Below are 14,172 nucleotides of genomic sequence, written 5' to 3'. Positions count from 1 at the left end.
TTATTGTTCTGTTACCGTGAAATTTATTATTTTGTTTTCAAGACCTTTTTAGAGCTTACTAAAATATTGTTTACACATGTTCAAGACATTTGGATGATCTCTGAAAGTATTAACTATTGTGTATTTAGGTTACACACTGTTGTATTTGTTGCGTTTATCCATATTCGTTTTTTTTATATTGTAATTTTTTAGGATATGATAGACGATGTTTTTCTTACGTACAAACTCTTTATTTATAGTCCTTTTTCCAGTCCGTGATTTCACTGCTGTTTAAATATCTTCGGGAGGGAACTACAGCGCGTACACTGATAATGTTCAGAGGATATTGTTTGCCTTCCTTTGATTACATATAGCCGATTGATAAACTGCTTATTTTAAATGACAATTGAACAGGAAGTGTAAACTTTCTAATAGATATAGACTAAATTATCTTTTTAATGAATGTTATGATGAAATATCTTATCGAAACTCAGTTGTCCAGTCAATTACCTAAACAGTTCATCATAAGGTGGTTGTCATGGAGATCGTCTCTTTTCATTTGTTCACGTTTAAGTCATGTGAAGTATTTTGACGTATTTGGATTACCCACTGCAGACGCTTCTGTATATTTACCGATATTTACTGGAGGACAGAATAACTCCATCCATGAAAATTTTCATTGATCGTGATGTAACTCGATTGCATAGAGGTTGAACAGGAATATCAGAGACAGTTTAATTAAAAAATCCAAACCTCTTTAAAACCGCGATGAATTTAAACAGGAAAAATACTAAAAATCTCTCAAAGTAATTTACAAAGTTATAGTTCCAAAGCAATGATTACCATACCGCTCATTTAGCCAGTCTATTTTGTTAGAGTTAATGTGTTGTTATATTTTTTTTTATAGAAATAACTAAATAACAAATTATGATTTTATAAATTTGCAATTTACTCGATGACTATATGTAAGAAATCGGTTATGATAATAACTACCAAAATAGGATTCATTAATCCAATCAATGCCTTTGGTATTCTTGTCGAATTAATCAACGCATCGATTGTCTACCTTTTTTAAATTAAGTTTTGAGGTTTTTTAATCAGTTTGGCATTTTTCAAAGGCTGAATAAGCCTAGTTCTTTAAGACATGCAGTGAAATTTAGCTGAAAATGGCAAAAGAAAAGGACGTTATAATGACCTGTAGGAATAAATTCGATATGTAAGCTGCATCATAAAAACTAAGTAACGATGGTGTGGACAAAAATGTTGAGCATTCCAAGTCTCATACTGGCAAATTTAACCAAAGGACCAACGGGAAAAAAAGGGAATTATTTATTTACCTTTGTCAGCATGAAATGAACGAATTTGCAATTACGGTTGTACAAAATATGTACAAGGGAAATTCGAACGCTAATCAAAAGAACATAAGCGACTACACATGAAAATATAGGCACATTCACAGCAAAGAACATAAAATTAACAAAATAAAATAACCTCGCCGCATGTTCCAAATCATGATTTCTGTCCTCTGTATTTGTTTGGTTTTCACCTTTAGTTTATTTGTAGTCAAAATCACTTCGGACTTTCCTCGCCGCGTTCACTATTGTACAACCAATCAATAGACTAAGTGCACCATTGGAAATAAGCTATTTTAAGCTTTATGGGTTATCCCAGGCTATCAATCCATGTGTTTAAAATATACTACAGGGATTTATATGATTCTGTATCTATTGTCATGGTTTTATTTGTATTGTAAGCTATTTTAATGTACCGATATTGCCTAAATAAAATCTAATCTAATCTAACCATTGACCGTAATTAGTTTTTGTATTGCTGTGTTTTTGCATAAAAAGATATGTATGTTTACATTATACGTGGAATCGAAAGCTTTGTAGAAACCTAACCCTCCATAAACTGATCAAACATCTTCTGAAGTCTTTCGTACCAAAAAAGCCTTTTGAATCTTTGTTAAACAAACACAAACCATAACAGAACAAATTGTTCAGTCCATTGTTTTCCGAAATGAACTTTACTCACAAATTAACGAACTGATAAAGTTTACACGTCTTTGAAATTCAGTGAATATGGCTAGTCTAAAATATAGAAAAGTATTCCAGATTTGAGTTGTATCTCACACTAATAAAACATCGTTAATACTATGTAATTTTAAGGCTTCCAACCTAAACATATTGACCCTGAAAGAACAATGTTATAACAAAAACTGAAATCAACGTCCTATCATTAGCCATGGTCGTATAATGAATAGATAATTTGTCTGATCTCCGAACTGCTTTAGACACGATAATTGTAGTAAATCTGAATATATATCTTCTCATACAGATAAAAGGAAGTCATAATTAAGTCTATTGATTGCAATGTTTGATGGTCTAAGATTTGCATTTGACCTCTAAAACCATGAAACGAAGGCATGTTTTGGAATATTAATTGACTAATTTGACAATATAATACATCGCACAAGTATAATTTGATCATTCTAAACTGTAATGGTTGTGTACTAGGACGAGGAAGTTCCACCATTTAAAAGGATATGCGTATTAATTGAGGAAATAATAAAAATCGTCATTGAACACCACATTTTTTACATACATCTCATATCACAGTATTATCTTTTCACCGAAGGTAGTAAGAAACGTGATATAATTCGTTTTACAGTTATATACAACCACATTACAAGTGTTAAAGCACCAAGTTAACCAGAGAAGATAGCAAACGGTAAAAAAATGCATCAAAACCGTAAAATGTAATTCAAATTAATGAAAGTGTCTTTAATATTACATTTTCTTCGAATGATGTAGTCCTACAAGCCAAAATGTTATAAAAGACATCAATTGATCAATATTAATATCCAATTAATTAATCAATCAATTTCCCATTGATCCATTAAAGAACCAGATATTGCTTAAAAAATAAACAAAGTAATGCTACTCGCATGAAGTAGAATCAATAATATTTTGGACTTTTCAATTAACAAATACAGTACACAAACTCCAGTTTGTACAATCAAGAATGTTAAGAACAGCGTAATATTTCTGGAGTCAAACTTACATTGTCGTTACCACTAGAAACAGTTTTGAGCAATATTCAAACTCTCTATTTTTGTTTTTATTCCTTAACAAATTGTACTTTTGCATGCTTAGATTTGCTTATCATTATGATACCTTAATGACCACCATATCACACGTTTAGTTCCTTTGTAGACTTGCTGTCTCCGCCATAGAACAGCACCAACAATTCGATTCATTTAATGTCATTTTCATCCGACATATCATTGCATTAAAGTGTTTGTTAATATGTAGTCATGAATGAAAGAAAGAAATTTGGATTCAACCTATTACAAGCGATTATCTAACATCATCGCGATACACTTAAATCATTTTAAAGTGATATTATTTAAACTTGGTGCTTACTCAAAAACAGAAACCAACATTTAAAAAAACGATTTGTACAAGTTCAATCGGAATAGAACATGTCTTATCGTAAAATATAGTTTAAGTAACACTCCAGCTAAGAATCATGCAAAATGTGATTCATGGGTAAAAAGCCTACATATTTCTATTTTTGATGTTCTGTTTGAATTGGCATAATAAACAGAAATTAACATTTAGTTACATAAAACCCGTGTTCTTAGGAGATGAAAATTATATAGAACGTACTGTAGATTTCAAATTAAGGGAGATAACTCTGAAAAGGATACTAAAAACAATAGCATCTATTGGATTTTCAATGTTGATTATCTCCTGAGTGCAGGTAGATTTGAATGAATAATTACATATTTAATACTATAGACCCATAAAACAACTTAATTACAAAAATAAATACATGTAGCCTTTTTTTTTTTTTTTTGTTTTGGAGTGTATCACATTTTTCAGACTTTGCATTATTCTTACGAAGACAGCTACTTAAAAAGTCGCTAGTGAGAGTTGATCATCAAAAGTAATAATGTCAGTTCAAATATTAAATGAAGGAGTAATCATGGGAACCAAGATTCTAGTAAAAATCAAAAGATGTAATCCATGGACAAAGACCAGACCTGAAAAACACAAGAAAGAACATACAAATTAACAAAAGTAAATGAGCAACTCGGACTCCACTAAAAACTGGGAGCATGGACAAGGTGCACGGGTATGGTAAGCATCATCTGCTTTTCCAGAATAACCTGCCGAGTTACTTAGCTTATAAAACGTCAAGCCCAGGGTAGACGAAAATGTTATAAATCTGTAGGCAATAATCATTAGTAAAAGTCAAAAAGAAAAGTCCATATAACATATATCGCAATATCAAGGTAATAACAAGAAAGTTTCGTCAATCTTATTCCAGATGTGTCGAATAATAAAACACTAATCAAGAGTGTAAACGAATATCGACAAATCACAATGAAATCTGTTTTAACCGAAATACTAATAAGCAAAAAAACTCATTTTAAGTGGCAGTCTTAATAAAAATCAGACAGAAGGTGATTCGTGGATGTTAAAAACGACTAACTTTAATATTATTTTTTATTCAGAATCAGTTAGAGACTACATAACCAGTCATAGTTTTTCAATTGGGTTTTGCCCCTTAGAGATTAAAATCATATAGATTGTACAAGAAATTGTCACTTTGCAAGAGTTTATGATTATTTAAGAATATTTACTTTAAAATTAATGATTTTTTGATATTGAAGACGAAGTCCTCTTCCTGGTAATAAATATGAATTTAATCTTTGGCCTTAGAAGCACAGAGAGTATGTTTTCATTCTGACACGATGTTAACATGATGAAGGTAAATTGGTAACCAAAATGGATAACATAAATATATGTAGTTAAAGCCCGGTCGACAACCAGAAATACAAAATAAGGATCTTACTAGTTTCGTGTCACTAACAAAAACAAAATTTTTATAGCTCACAGCTTAAAATTTTATAAAGTCATGAAGAAAAATATCATATCATATACAAGGCAGCCACATAAATTAACACAATAATTAATTTACGAGATGCAGAGCTGTCAGTACAATTACACATATCTCTATCATTACAACAAGTTCGTACAGAGCAGCCTAATATTTGATACAGCCTACTGTTACCCATACATTCAGAGTGTAGGGTTTCGTTGGTTGGTAAACACTCTCCAATAGAACAGGATCGCACTGTTGATATATATGGAACCGATGCATTAAGTTCTTTCATTTTGTATACTACTTTCTGGAAAATAATAAATGATTGATCGTTGAAACTTTGCCTCGTGAAGCATTTAAAAAGTAACTGTAAAGACGTTTGATTGTTTAATTTTTTTGTGTTTGTTCAATATACTGTACTGGTATTGTACGTACCTCCTTTTATTGATTTTTAATTTTTAATGGTACTCACTTTTTATCGTAAATACCAGAAGTCTACTTTACAAAATGCATTAAAAAGTCATCAAGGGAACCATATACAAGCGAAAATCAAAAGAAAGAAATCAATGGACAAAACCAGACAGAGAACACAGACACACAACAAGAGCATAAAATATCCAATTAAATAAGCAACTAAGACTCCACTCAAACTGGGAGCATGGACCAGGTGCATCGGTAGGGTAAGCGTCCTCTGCTTTTCTAGAACCAGATGGTGAGTTCCTCATAAAAAGCAAAATTATTAGTAATGACAACATTATAATATGTATTGTGACGTCATGACTTCAATCAAAAATAAGAAAAGAACACAATCATTAGTGACAGTTTATCATACCAAATATTGAGATGTAAGAAATAAAAATGGATATAAATCAACAATAAAGTCTAACTGTATTAATGCAGTAGCATTAGCTGATGTTATGATTTACAAGACAACAGTCCTATGGATTGCAAGTGTTTATGTTTTCTTACTGACAATTGTCCTCTGGACGGCAAGTCTCTATACTTTTGTCCAAGACAATAGTCCTCTGGATGACAAGCCTGTATGTTTTACGTGGCAATAGTCATGTGGATGGAAAACCTGTATTTTTCCTTACCTGACAGTCGTCCTCTTGGTGACCATTTTATACCTAAAAGTAGTCTTCTGGATGACAAGTTTGTGTGTTATCTTACCCGACTTTACTCTTTTTTATGGTAAGCCAGTATGTTTTCTTACCTGATATTAGTCCTCTGAATGGCAAGTGTGTATGTTTTCTTTCCGGACAAATATCTTCAAGACGACAAACTTGTATGTTTTCGTACCTGACAAATGTCTTCTGGATGACAAGCTTGTATGATTTCTTACCAGATAAATATCTTCAGGACAAACTTGTATGTTTTCTTACCTGACAATAGTCCTCTCGATGGCGAGCCTGGCTAGTATGGTTTACCTAACTGAAAAGAGGCCTCTCCATAACAAGTCTGTATTTATTTCCAACAATAGTCCTCGGGATGATAAGTCTGTATATTTTCTTACCTGACGATAGTACTGTAGATGACAAGCCTGCATATTTCCATACCTGACAGTAGTCCTCTGGATGACAAGCCTGCATGTTTCCATACCTGACAGTAGTCCTCTGGATGACAAGCCTGTATGTTGTCATCATTGTTTGTGTTTTGTAAGTGGCAGGAATCTCCAATGCAATTCCAACATTTTATTCCATCGGCATACTTTACTGTGACTACAGAATAAAACCAAACTTCTAGATCATTATAAAAACACATAGCAAAGCAGATATTCCACCTTAACTTTAATGTTAAAATTTAAAAAAAAAAAAAAAAGGTAACCGCCTTCTGCTCAGTACTTGTCTGTGGTTTTTGTGTTGTTTTCATACATAAATAAATGCATTCAATGTTTTTTTTTTAATTTTGGTATTTCTTAGATTTGCAGAATCTATTCGTCTTGTACTGTTTATCTGTATCAGAAACTATAATATAACATTAAATGATGATATTTTATAAGGAAAATAGGAATACTTACACTGTATGCTACTCTGATATGTACAATAAAATGAAACAAAAACAGATGTAAACTTACCGAGTATAGCAATTATCAGAATGTCTTCCATCCAATTTACTACTTCACAATCCGAAACAGTAATCAGAGAATACACGGTAAGTTGGAGACATTATTATCTGGCTGGGGAAAATTGAACCAGTATCTGTTGTCAAATAATTCCTTTCAATTAGTCAACTGAGTTCATGTTCGGATTTAATGATGTTTTTATTTTTCTTTCGTTCCGAGATTTAATTGAGCAGTCCTATATTGTATTATTAGATATATTCATTTATTTGTCGACCTAATAAGAATAGAGCCATCAAACAATAAAAAAAAACATTAATGAATAATTTTATATAGCTTTCATATATAAAAAGTGTATTGTTTCTCTTTAGAGGAATATTTAGCCCTTAAAAACTAGGCCTGGCATTCCCACTATTGTCAATGATTGACCAGAAAGTACAAGTGTAAAATTGATTGTAAATGATAACGTTCCTTTCTATTAAGATATCAGAACTTGTGATTAATTGTACAAGTCATGTCGGATTATGGACGAATTAATTGTAAAGTCAAAAGTAAAAAGTTAAAACAAAAATCACGCTTACGATTGTTTTTATTATTACTTTGTTCGATTTTTATGCACTTTTTATTTCTGTTTGCCTGATTATGTGTATAGACGTATTATCCTCCTTGAAGTTGTTTTCAGACATTGCGTTGAATATAAAAAATAGAATATTCAAGGCAAAACTCTAGGTTACAGTATTCAGATGACCCCTGTGTTATATCTAAATAACAGAGAAAGGATTATAACTTTCTAGTATAGTTGCTCTGATATTGGATATGCATTTTTTATTCTATCCAGTCGGGGTTCGATATTTTTCGCAAAACAACTAAAACAAGGATACGTTTCATAGAAAAAAGCTCGTTAATCCAAACGTTCGATGGCCGTCATAATGAGCTTAGTGACCCATATTGAGTGTCAGTCGTCATAATGAGCTGATTGACTTATAGTGAGTGTCCGTTTCATCTTTCAACGGGTTTGACCTTAAAGCAGTATAAGGATGCCTTGCAAAAATAGAAACTTCGCACACTTTTCGAAGAACCTGAGTTCATCCAGTGTTGAGTTTGGTGTCGTGATGTTCGTTATTTGTGAAGTCGTTTTGGTTGGTATGATTTGTTTGCCTTTTGTTTTTATTTTTATGTTCCCGGCGTTGTTTTCATGGGTTTCCCTTCGTTTGCTCTGTCAGTATAATCGCTATTTCTTCTTTAAGTTATGATGAAGGTCATTGTTGACTTTCTTCGTAAACAGATGCACCATTTAGAAAACATATTCAAATGCATAGCTTTGATTTGTAAATCCACATTACTGACATTATAGATGTTCCAAAAATAGTGTAAGTGTATACAATGAATTCTACTATTACGATATTCACCAGCCTATTGGTTAGAACTGCCCGACATTATATATATCATAGTTTATTATTCAAAGAGTAATCAAGGGAACCAAGGTTATAGCGGTAATCAAAAGAATGTAATCCAGGGACAAAGACCAGACATGGAAAACAGACATACACAACAAAGAACATAAAGTAAATAAAATCATACATACAAAGTAATAAAAGTAAATGAGGAACTTGGACTCCACTAAAAACTGGGAGCATGGACCAGGTGCACCGGTAGGGCAAGCGTCCTCTGCTTTTCTAGAAACACCCGCCGAGTGCAATATTTCAAGAAAACCTCCAAAGATATTATACGCTAAAACTGCTATTAAGCATAATCAGGCAACAGCCGATTCTTGGTAGAACATTTTTATTGTAGGGGATTGCGATACAAAAAAAAATATTTATTCTGTTATATCGTATAGGAAAATTTCTCGAAAGTTGAACTAAAGTTTCGTTATGTCGACATTATAATGACACTAAAATTGAAAACGACTAACTTGATCTGTTTATAGGTGTAAGTTGAACAACCACATTAATTTCATTTTAACGTAACCAAAAATAGTGCAGCGATTAAGATGAATTACAATTTTACAGACAGAGTCACCGAACTCATGTGGCAGATAACCAAATTAAATACACGTAGTTGTGACAAAAATCAAAAAAGGGATTGGGCATTTCATTTTATCTAGTAATGTATATGATCTGGGTTTAGAAAACACAATCCAGACTTTGTACTTCTCTTTTTGACCAGTGTATTTGGTCTTATTTGATAACTTGACAATAAGATGAGCAGTTGCAGTTACCCTATCGTGAGGTTTGAAGGTTTGAATTCTATTGTCATTTCAGATAGAAGAAAAGCGGTCATCTCAAGGGCAGACATAAACAATGTTTATTAACAGAAGTACCTGCATGGTAGGGTAAGAAAAATATATATATGCGAAGAAAACAATACATGCATTTATTTGTGTGTAGATGCATGATTAAAGTAACTACATCTAGCTTATATCTATATAATTTCATTGTTAGAAATACTTTGTTTTGTGTGCAAACTCGTTGAAATAAAAAAAAAATTAAGCATCATACGATACGATCACTGAAAAAAGATTATATTTCGATTGATTTTATACATATTGGAAGACAATTGCGTCGTAAATACAAAGTGTCAGGACTTTTATCCTCGGAATTGATGATTCTTATTTTCCAAACCTCCAAATATGGCAAAAAAAGAAACGTCAGCAGTGGGGGGATTCAAGTACGTCAAAATCATTGCTTGAATGTGAACACCTCAAAGAGAGACGATATACGTACACAGTGCAGCGAATCGAATAAAAAAAGATAACACATAAAAACTATAGATTAAGGAAAAAAAGGAAGTTATACGTAAAAACTAAAGCACTCGCAATATAAGCTCCTACAAAAAACCAGGAGTGACATAAGGTGCTCCGGAAGAGTAAGCAGGTCTGGCTCCACCAACGGTATCCCCCATATGGCAAGTGAATATGATCTGGTAATAATCTAGCAACAATGCAACTACCCATACGATTCAAACACTATTCACACAAGGGCGAGTAGGGGTAACAAAAATATCGGACACTAATCCGTTCCATAAATAAGTCAAGTCCAAAATAGATCAGACAAAATAGATATTACATCAACGAAGTAGCTGGTACCGCAATGGTCCGGACTTGGTACAGATATTTCAACCGTAATGGAGGGCTTAATAAAGGTTTAACAGCGCGCTAAATCTCCCTCTTTCTTTGCGGTGTAAATATACCGGTGATGATTAAATAGCATTTGCGTGCTGTATTTTGTCATAATCGGTAAATTAGTGGCCATATCAGTACGAACAATAATATACATTTAGCAATCATTACTCTTGTTTTAGAAGAAGCTGAGTATTTCTCAACCAAGGACTGATATCTGAAAAACAAATGTGATAAATTCATTTCAGCACATTATCATGATGAAAACGTAGAAACATTGACCATGATATTTTCTTTCTTATGTCTATATATAACTTAAATAGCAACATATTTTTGTCGTTGGTGCACATAATTTATCTATGTTTGCAATACACAATCAATACAATGTTTTGCTTCAATATGAATTAAAGAAAAGCGAACAAAAGCGAACTGTACATTTTAAACAACAGTTTGCGTACTTAAGCAGAACCTTATTTTTAAAAAATCCATTTTTTCACGACTAGCATAAGTTATTCATTTTTATGCACAACAAACTGAATGCTTGAAATTTCGCAAAGTTATTAGATAATGGTAGAATATTTAGACATTTTATCAGTATTGTAATCAAAGTTTTATTTAACCAATTATTCAGGTGGATCGCACATTAACCTATAAATCTGTATTTTGACATAGCCAAATATTATCTTTGTGAAAGTACACTCTGTAAAAGGACTACGTACAGTAAGAGATGTATTTGTTTTACTTTGTCTTAGCTGAATTTCTTAACATGGTAAAAGAGTGTTACCAATTTGCATTTTTGTTAAAGACTTAACACTTCCATATTAGATTTTTTTCTTGTTGAGCAATGACAAGTCGAACGTAGCTAAAATTCAAGTTTTTAAATTTGGTAGTAAACTGATATTTTGTTTTCAAAATTGTGAGTCTACATTGATGCAGACACTTGTACTGCATGTGGAATTGGTAACATACTTCCTAATTTTGTAAATTTAAGAAAATCAGGTATTTTGATCAATGGTTATGACTTAAATGTGCAGGGCAGATAATTCATAAATACAGACAACTAAACAACTTTTTAACACTTTTGTTCAGCAAGTACAAGTTTACTGTGATTCAAACATCAATATTCAAGAAAATGATAGTGTCAATTTCACCCGTAATCGTACCTTAATCTTTCATTAAGAAGTACTGTAACATTATTATGATTTATTTCTATAATATCAAGTGATATTGTAACTTAAAGAGACACAAACCGACCTAAAAAATCAAATCACACTTTGTGTATTTTATTGCTATTGGTACCGCTTTAGAATAAAGTAATCATGTTCAGCGATGAAATGATGAAATGAAAAATAAGAAATAAATAGGGCTTATAAAATATACAAATATGTCACGTGATATTGTAAATGTATATCATAACATGGACACAAGAAGTCAAAATAAAATGATAAAACAAATACTTGTGTGCATAAAAGTTACAGTCATGTGTTATGCTATATGCCACACGAAAATCTGTAATGATAACGGAAAGGTGTTTCTAACGGGGAAAAGTAACAATCGAAATACCTATCAAAAATTAAACCAATGAATATAATTGTATATAAAGGCGTCATATTGTGCTGTTGGATGACAATACGATTTCAATTTCGGGCGATGATTGCACTACAATTGGTCCACAGCCGATTCCAGTAACAAACAAAGCAAGTAACGCTTCAAACGAACTACAGCACGATGACGTGTTCGGAAGACGCAACGGCAACGTTAGGATAATTCTTCGGAGATTTACTGAAAGAAAGCCACACGTTTCATTGTGACTACGATGCGTTTAATGAAGGTAACAAAAGCAGTATATGGCCTCCCTTTGTCGTTTGATTCTTTTGGCTATTCACAATTAGGTTCACACTACATCGACATCAGTACTGCCTCACTTACATCAAAGTTCTATACACTTAATCATGAAACCTTCCTAGACATCCAGTTTGTCGTCCTAGAGTATATCTGAGCAATATATTGATAAAGCATGGATATTTTTATTGTATAGTCCTTGATTCTTGCTCATACTAGTATGATAATCTACGTTTAGTCATACACAACATTCCTTAACATGCTTATTAAATACGTGCTAATTTGTTACATTAAAGAGATAGAAAACTTCATATTTTATAAACATGAAGTAAGGAGACAGGATTTAGAACGCTAGATCATTTTCGAATCGATTGCATCCTGGCTTTGAAGTTCAGTTCGAAACGTCAGTACAAGTAAATGGAAGAAATATTTCTGGCTCCACATTGCATCCTGATCGTAGGATGGTTTTCAGAGATTTCTTGCATCCCAGTGCTCAATTCTACATACGTAATGGATCTAAAGAAGACCATTAAAAAGTGCAACGGGGCATTTAGAAGACTGCATTAAAAAGTGCAACGGGGCATTTAAAGTTGCCTACAATCCAGAAAACAACACACTTATTGTATCATCAGGAACAAGATGCTCCTTCTCTATAACAGATGTCAATACAAAACTATCAGAAAAAAAAGTGTTGATGATATTATGGTGTACCGTTTACAACAAAACAGCAGTCTGCTATACACCAAACGGAGTAAAGGTGATAAACCTAGAAGACGGAACAATTAGTGTAGTGATGAAAATGTTGGATGGGGAAGGCCTGTTACAATGTTTATGGAAAATCTTTACTTGTCTGAAAATTCAGTGACTTCTTGTGATCTAGAAGGAAAATCAAAGTTGTTTTTTTTTAAACATGAACAAAGACTGAGGGTGTACTTTACAGTTACATTTAGGGGCACTGTTTCGCACACAACTTAAAATTAAAAGTTGACACTTGGTGGATATATTGTTTAAATGTAGTTAAGCCTTTATAAATAGACAGATGTAATAAATGTAACGGTAAACACGTGTAATTTAAATGAAGAAAGGTATCCGGAACATTTCAATCCCCTGTCGTATTAGGTTCTCTCTTCAGCATCAGCTGGCAGATTTTCAAAATACCTTATTTCGCACGAGCTTTAGAAACTAAAAATGCGCATGCTATCATCTTGTGCTGGTTTCTAAGAGCCTGAAAGTTTATAACATATAGTATTCGGCTGTTAGTTTTGAAAAGGCAAAACCTTATTTGCACTAACACACTGTAATATTTTCTTCAGTTTGTTACCATGGCTACTAGTTTTATGACAAAAAAATTATTCATAAATTAATTGAACCCCACACACCAAAGATTATAAAAAATATGTACTTTTTATGAATAAACACTTGTAATTTCTGTGTGGACTGCCTCAAAACAGCTTTATTTCAACAAAATGAGACAAAATTTTAGAGTCCCCTGAGAGTATTTCGGTTGATAGCTACGACTAAGTTTTTGCTATTTGAAGAAATTTAAATAATATCGTTATCGTATTTCCCAGTGGAAAACAATTCAAAGAACTTCTGAACAAGGACAATGACCTTCGTAGTCAGACGTCATTATATGTCATCGAGAGAACAAGAATCTTCTTGTTGCCAATAAAAAAGAAGGCTTTCCTTTCTCTCCATTGAGTGAAGCTTTGTGAACAATTTTAACATATGTTGACAAAGGAAATGCCCGAGACATATTGTTACTGTGTCACATAGAACGTTCAAAAATAAATATTTTATCTTATTGATTATTTTTCTACAAAACGGTAGGACATTGTGTTTGATAAAAGTGGCGTTTCTTTTGTTGACTAGTATGTCATGTTATGACACCCAAAATTAACCAAAACACCGTTATCCGTGGGTTCAGCGTTATCTACTTGTTCACGGACCACAGCTCACATTATCACCTGTGATGGATAATCAGTTTCGAGAATCTAAACCGCCACTATATTTGAATTAATAAACGAATTGTCGTTATCTATGGATTATCAGGTGTTAACTATAGGATACCAAAAGAACTCATAAATTGCAGAATTAATTCATAAACCACGGATCGACCAATCAAAACAGGCGTTACATCTATTTGAGTGTGCTAAGATAAAGTGTTTAATGTCGCTTGCTTTCTTGATCTAAATGTGTCGATCTCGTAACAGGGAAGTTAACCACAAGACATGCCGCTCTTGAAAACAGACCAGGTGCACCTGTAGGGTCAGTGTCT

Source organism: Perna viridis, chromosome 11 (assembly GCF_037379345.1).
Source record: "Perna viridis isolate PV_CMFRI_1.1 ecotype Kerala chromosome 11, ASM3737934v1, whole genome shotgun sequence".
NCBI classification, from domain to species: Eukaryota; Metazoa; Mollusca; class Bivalvia; order Mytilida; family Mytilidae; genus Perna; species Perna viridis.
This window is presented reverse-complemented; position numbering follows the sequence as displayed.